This window comes from Panthera pardus, unplaced genomic scaffold (assembly GCF_024362965.1).
Source record: "Panthera pardus isolate Hobbes unplaced genomic scaffold, ASM2436296v1 HiC_scaffold_27, whole genome shotgun sequence".
NCBI lineage: Eukaryota > Metazoa > Chordata > Mammalia > Carnivora > Felidae > Panthera > Panthera pardus.
Genome location: NW_026526843.1, coordinates 121,792,750 through 121,798,749, shown reverse-complemented (window position 1 = coordinate 121,798,749; position 6,000 = coordinate 121,792,750). Strand labels below are relative to the sequence as shown.

General features: G+C 41.6%; 1 long non-coding RNA gene across 1 annotated transcript in view; it reads left to right on the top strand.

The window, feature by feature from the left end:
• The first annotated feature begins 905 nt into the window (after window positions 1–905).
• The window catches only part of LOC128773869 (uncharacterized), an 85,872-nt gene continuing 80,777 nt past the window's right edge, over window positions 906–6,000 (top strand). Inside the window, exon 1 of the long non-coding RNA XR_008418355.1 lies at window positions 906–1,037. This is a non-coding gene — a long non-coding RNA (uncharacterized LOC128773869). The remainder of the gene's footprint in view (window positions 1,038–6,000) is intronic.

The window sequence follows — 6,000 nt, the reverse complement described above, 5'->3', positions numbered from 1 at the left end:
AGACGGGTCATGGTTCTCTGTGATTCCCGATCAAATACACATGGAGATTTGTCAGATTTTCTGCAAAAGGTGTTCGTGTTTCTATGAGATCATTAGCCTCAGGCAGATTGCTCAGTGGAGGGGTCATGGACTCCCCAGCTCCTTGCTCCTGTTCTTTCCCTCCCCAAATTCTGGGACTGCACATCTCTGTGCTCATCCCATTGACCTTTGCACACCCAGCATCGTCTTCATGTCTGTAGTATCCTCTGACTGCAGCGGCATACAAGAATGAGACTCCAGGCTCCAGGTTACTTTGAGACAATTTAGAACAAAACTAATTTGGCCCTATGTCTGAGAAGTAGAAAGATCTGGCAAGCCTGTTGGAAGAGGCTTCTAGTCCTGGCAGAAGTACAAGCAGATCCTGAAGTCAAAAGTGGGAGATGGGGTGCCTGGGTGGCTCAGTCGGTTAAGCGTCTGACTTTGGCTCAGCTCATGATCTCACGGTTCGTGGGTTCGAGCCCCGCGTCAGGCTCTGTGCTGACGTCTCAGAGCCCGGAGCCTGCTTCTGATTCTGTGCCTTCCTCTCTCTCTGCCCCTCCCCCACTCATGCTCTGTCTCTGTGTCAAAAATAAATACACATTAAAAAAATTTCTTTTTCCAAACAAGTAGGAGAAAATGATGAAGGCATCACGGTTTATGCAATCAATCAGAAGCCAGTAGGAATAATCCTTAGGGACAAAGACAGAATGGCACAGCAGAGAAAAAGTCCGGGTTTTGTGTCATCGACAAACATGAGAAAGTGAAGGAAGATCATTGAAGGTGTTTTGGAACTCCCAGTATATAGACCAGATCTATAGACCAGATCCGTGTGTGTGGGCATCCATCTGGGCTCAGGTTGGTCTATGTTCTGTTCATTCCACAGGTTGTCGACTCTTCAGGACCTGCTCAGTAACACACACAGTGTTCCCACAGCCAGTTTGCAGCTACACATACTGAGGCTGTCTCTACAGAAGTTCCCGAAAGGAGTCCAGACGGACGAGCGCTAACCTGCCTCAATGGTAAGCAAACATGGATGAACTTAGCATGGCTTGGGTGTGGGCTAAGATAGAATATTTGTCATCATGAGGGACATGGCTGCCTGGGTGTCCTGTTTCAGGATCAACTCATGTTCTTTTCTGATGGAGATGACATTGGGCACAGCAAGCTTACGTTTCCCTGGGTCACTGTGCGTTCATCAATCACACGTGTACAACCAGCCAACTCATTAAGAGCCTTCCCCAGTGTGTCCCTGTTTCGAATGGCTCAGGACACCCTTTTTCAGTCCCTAAGGCTGGGGGAACTCATGCCCGTCACCTGGAATCAGCAAAACTCTAGTTTTTATGTATGTCCGCATGTATCGGGGACACTTCCCTATTGTGTTTCCTTCCTTTGGCTGTATCAGTATCCCATCTCAGGGAACTGCCTGCCTCACCTATGCTGGGCCCGCTGTGCTATCTAGCAGGGATGCATTTGTGTGCGTGGGATTTTCTGGCACCACAGAGAAGTTCTTTGTGTAACGCAGTTAGACTGCTCTCATTCACATTTACTCATAGTCTTGGTTTTGTGGGTGCTGCTGTTGGGGGGGTGCATGCTGTCCAACCTATCCCTTCAGTGGTAAGGTGAGACTGAACACATTAATCTCCGTCTTACCATATTTAACCTCTTTTGAGGCTTTGCTCGGTGTTTTTAAGGGCTTACAGTATGTTCCTTGTGGGGCTCAATTTGGCAAAATGCTGAGGCTCTTGGAACTTTAAAGACATCATCTCTTGTTTCTGTTGACACATAATCTTAGATCATGTAAGATTTAATTCAATTGGGCATGTTAAAAAAAGTGATAATATTCTCAAAATAGAAACAGACTAAATATCAATCCTAAATAAAGAAGAAATGCGTAAAGTAAAATGTTTTCCCCGACATAGATGTTTATATTTGTAATTGAAAAATTAATCTGTCTTCAGATTACCCAAGGGAATTACAAGAAGCTTAGCTACTTTAAATAACAATAATTTTATAAAATGCTCTGAAGTAATTATAAATACATAGTAGTAATCAATCTTTCTAAACTTTTGTTAAGTTACTTGGATTCTAGCTCTTTAATTAATAGACTTGTTCTTCAAAGGTTGAAGATAGAGAAAGATGTAGCCCTACATTCATAATTACTTCCACTTATTTTCTTGTTTCTAATTTACTTTTATGTTATTGTTTATTTTTTCTCAATGTTTTTTTTATTTTTGAGAGAGAGAGAGAGAGAATGCACAAGGGCGGGGGTGGGGGGATGTTGCAGAGAGAGGGAGACAATCCCAAGCAGAGCCCGATGCAGGGCTTGAACTCACAAACTTTGAGATCGTGACCTGAGCCAAAATCAAGAGTCAGATGCTTAACCTGACTGAGCCACCCAGGTGTCCCGTTTCTAATTTACTTTCAGAACTCAACATTTTCTATTATGTAAGAAGTCTATTTTGGTCCATTCCTTTGTTTTTGTTTTTGTTTTTGTTTTGATCGTAGTGGCAGAAAACTTTTAAACTTTTAATTTACCTCCTTTTATAAATCTGGATTGGGGAGACTTACTATGTGTAATAATTATTTCTAGAAAGAACATAGATGACTTCTCTAGGTTCTTTTATTTAACACCAAGTAAATATCAAATAATAATAGCAAATCTAGTAATCATAGGTAAATCCCATTCCTAAAATTTGATTACTTTGTGAATGTTTGAGAAAAATGAGTGGTCATATTTTCAAGAATAATCCACTTATTATTATATTTGTGTATTAGTTTTTCAGTCAATTCGCATTTCTTAATTACCATGTTTTCCTACAAAATATCTTAAACTGTCTTAATGTAAAAATATATACAGAGGAAATTTTGAAGACCAATTGATCTCAGTGTAAAATATTATATGTACTTATTTATGTACTTTTGTTCTGTGTATTTTCAAAAGGATCTGCAACTTTGGGCTTTCACTACATTGTGGTGGTTAGTTTCATCCCAGGGTAGATGTATTTTGGGAGGAGTCTACTTATACAGAATTTACTCTGTTCTGCATCGCAGTTTAAAATCAAGTTGGGGTATATCTAATTCCACTGCACTGGAAATTTGTGTGCAAAAATTTGTATCCAATGTTTTTAGAGCCCAGTTGTGCATTTTCTTGAAATAATGTCCTTTGGCCCTGTCACTAAAACCTTTTTGCTTGCGTGACCTACATAACAAGGACCTGGGTCACTACCCACAGCTGGTTTTGGTCTCTTTTTTCTCTCTCTCTCTTTTTTTAATAGGACAAGGACCAGATAAGACCACGATTAATTCACTGTTCCTTTGACTAGTACAGCTTGTGCATATCTTAGATATCGTGCTTTAGAATTGTGAACGACTGCATTTCTGTATGGTTTGCAATAATTAGCGAGCTTACCAAACTCAGTCCGCATGTGGAGTCCCTGTAAGCATCATCCTGACAAGGGGGATTGTTTCTCTTGTATTGAACGCAAGCTAAGAGGCTCCCTGGTGATAGACGGTCAAACCTGACTTTACACGTAATGAAAAAAATACAGAGCCTAGGCTAAAGCAATGAGAAGCTGACTCATGAAAGGACATTGCAAAGCATGACGAGTGGTAGCATTTTAAATTTGGGGCTGAGTTAGCAAGACTGATGGCAGTCAATGCCATATCTTTTTTTGCTTCAACATTTCACATCATGGCTCTGATGGTTTACCTGGAAATTATATTTTCTGGAGCGTCACAAAAGAAAATCCACACCCACACTGAAAGGATAGAAAGCATTTATGAAAGATGGTTGAGGAGTGTGTGTCACATGAAGTGAGCATAGGTTGGCAAAAGGGTAAAAACTATCGAAAGCTGCCAGCTTCTGTGAAGTATGACACGAGAGGCTCCCGTAGGTTTCTGACAGATTCCATAGTAATTCTATTTGTTGGTGTATTTATAAATGATCTATCCAGGCTTGTTTCGTTTTACCAGCTTCACGGTAATAGCAGCAGCAGCATATTCCTAAGGTGAAACATGTTTACAAGGAGGTTATGCATCACGCATTTGGGGATATTACATGGGATGCTTGTAGGACCCGTCAGAGCCAACCTTGGCTGCTGGGATTTTTGCGTCCTTGGGGGTCACCCCTTCACAGCTGAGGTTTTGCTACAAATATTAATGCTTCAACTGATTTCCCTTCTGCAGAAGGGCATGTCACAGTACATATCCTCGAAGTAGATTTAGAGAATAACAAATGTGCAGATGGGGGTCTAGCTCCCCAGTGAGGGTGGCTGTTGAAAGCGTGGTTCTGCGTAGACGGTCTGTGGGAAAGAATACCACTTATACTGAGCAATACAGAATGGGGGGAGACAAAACTTATATATCTTCCTTCTGTGGTGCTAAAGAAAGAGTACGTCTGTAGTGTGTGAGGTAGGGATTCACCGTGGCGAGGGTTGGAGCCACACAGAAATGGGGACCATGACCCCTAAGGCAGGCAAAGAATATATTTTAATTTCTGGGAGGATGAACATTTCTACCCACACACCAGTTCTCAGATGTGGTTCTAGTTGCCCTGAGTATCTGAGTGCCATAAGACCCAGAAAATGACATACTCATTTTATTAGAGCAGAATGATCATATCTGAGTCATGAACACTATATTCTTTTTGACAAGAAACAAAATAATGAGTCAAAACTCATATGATATTTGAGAGAATGAATCCTAGGCATGAGGGTGTCAACTCTGTAGAAATAAAGACACAGTTGATCACTGAAGGTTTATGGAATTAAGCAATGAATGTCAGAGAATGGAAAAAGTTGCAAATAGATGGGTTAAATCTTTTTAATGTTTATTCAGTTTTGAGAGAGAGAGAGACAGAGACAGAGTGTGACTTGTGGGGGGAGGGCAGAGAGAGGAGACACAGAATCAGAAGCAGGCTCTAGGCTCTGAGCTGTCAGCACAGAGCCTGACATGGGGCTTGAACCCACAAACCATGAGATCATGACCTGAGCCGAAGTCGTCCACTTAACCGAATGAGCCACCCAGGCACCCCACAAATAGATGGGTTTAGAAGAAAGGGAATCATTTTGGGAGGTTATACGGTAGATGACTTTAGACAAGCATATCAGAGGTGACAGTGGCCTCCAGCTGGTTGCCTAAGGAAAGTAACTAAGAATCCATGCAAATGAAGACTTTCCACAGCAGGAGAAATGAATCTTCCCACCAGGATAAACAATCAATAGTTTGAAAAAGAATTGTATTGCATTCTCACCTTGAACTTGACGTTTGATGACTAAATTTGCTGCTTATTTCCAAGTCCCTCAAAACAGTTGCCAGACATGAGGTTTGTAAGATGAATCCCGTATTGTAGAAACATGCATAAAAGAATAAAATAGATAGACAAGAAGATGTGCTGTGTCTGAGCGGTCAGCACCCACATCATGTGCCCAGGATAGTGAGATGGAGTTTTACATGCAGACAGACAGGATCGTATCCCTCCCATCTAGCAAGACGGGGAAAACAACATGCGGGTCAACAGCTACTAAGACTAGAAATTCACATTTGTTGGTGTAATCCAGTTTTCTAGATTCGGTATGTTTCGCCCATAAAATGAGCGAATGGAGGCAGACCACTTGTGAGATCCTTTGCAACTCTCCCATTCAGTGATAATGAAGGGCCATATGAATGCTATGATTATACTAAGAGCTCAGAAGGGGAGGAATTAATGGGAGCTGTTCTACTTCAAGATGATTTCCATAGTCAGTGGGTTTGTGGCTGAACCCCAAAGCTGTGTAGCACCTGGGTGGACACAATGAAAACAGACAGGTGGTTCTGTAGGTGAGCATATTAGCAGAGATTTAGGGAATCACTGTTTATTCATGAGACCATAAGACAGCCTCAGTTTAACCCAGAGTGTTCATTGAGAGGCAAAACCTACAGATGCATGTGTGTAAGCAAGACTTAATATGGCCTTGAGGGACACACCCACAGGTTACTTTTTGA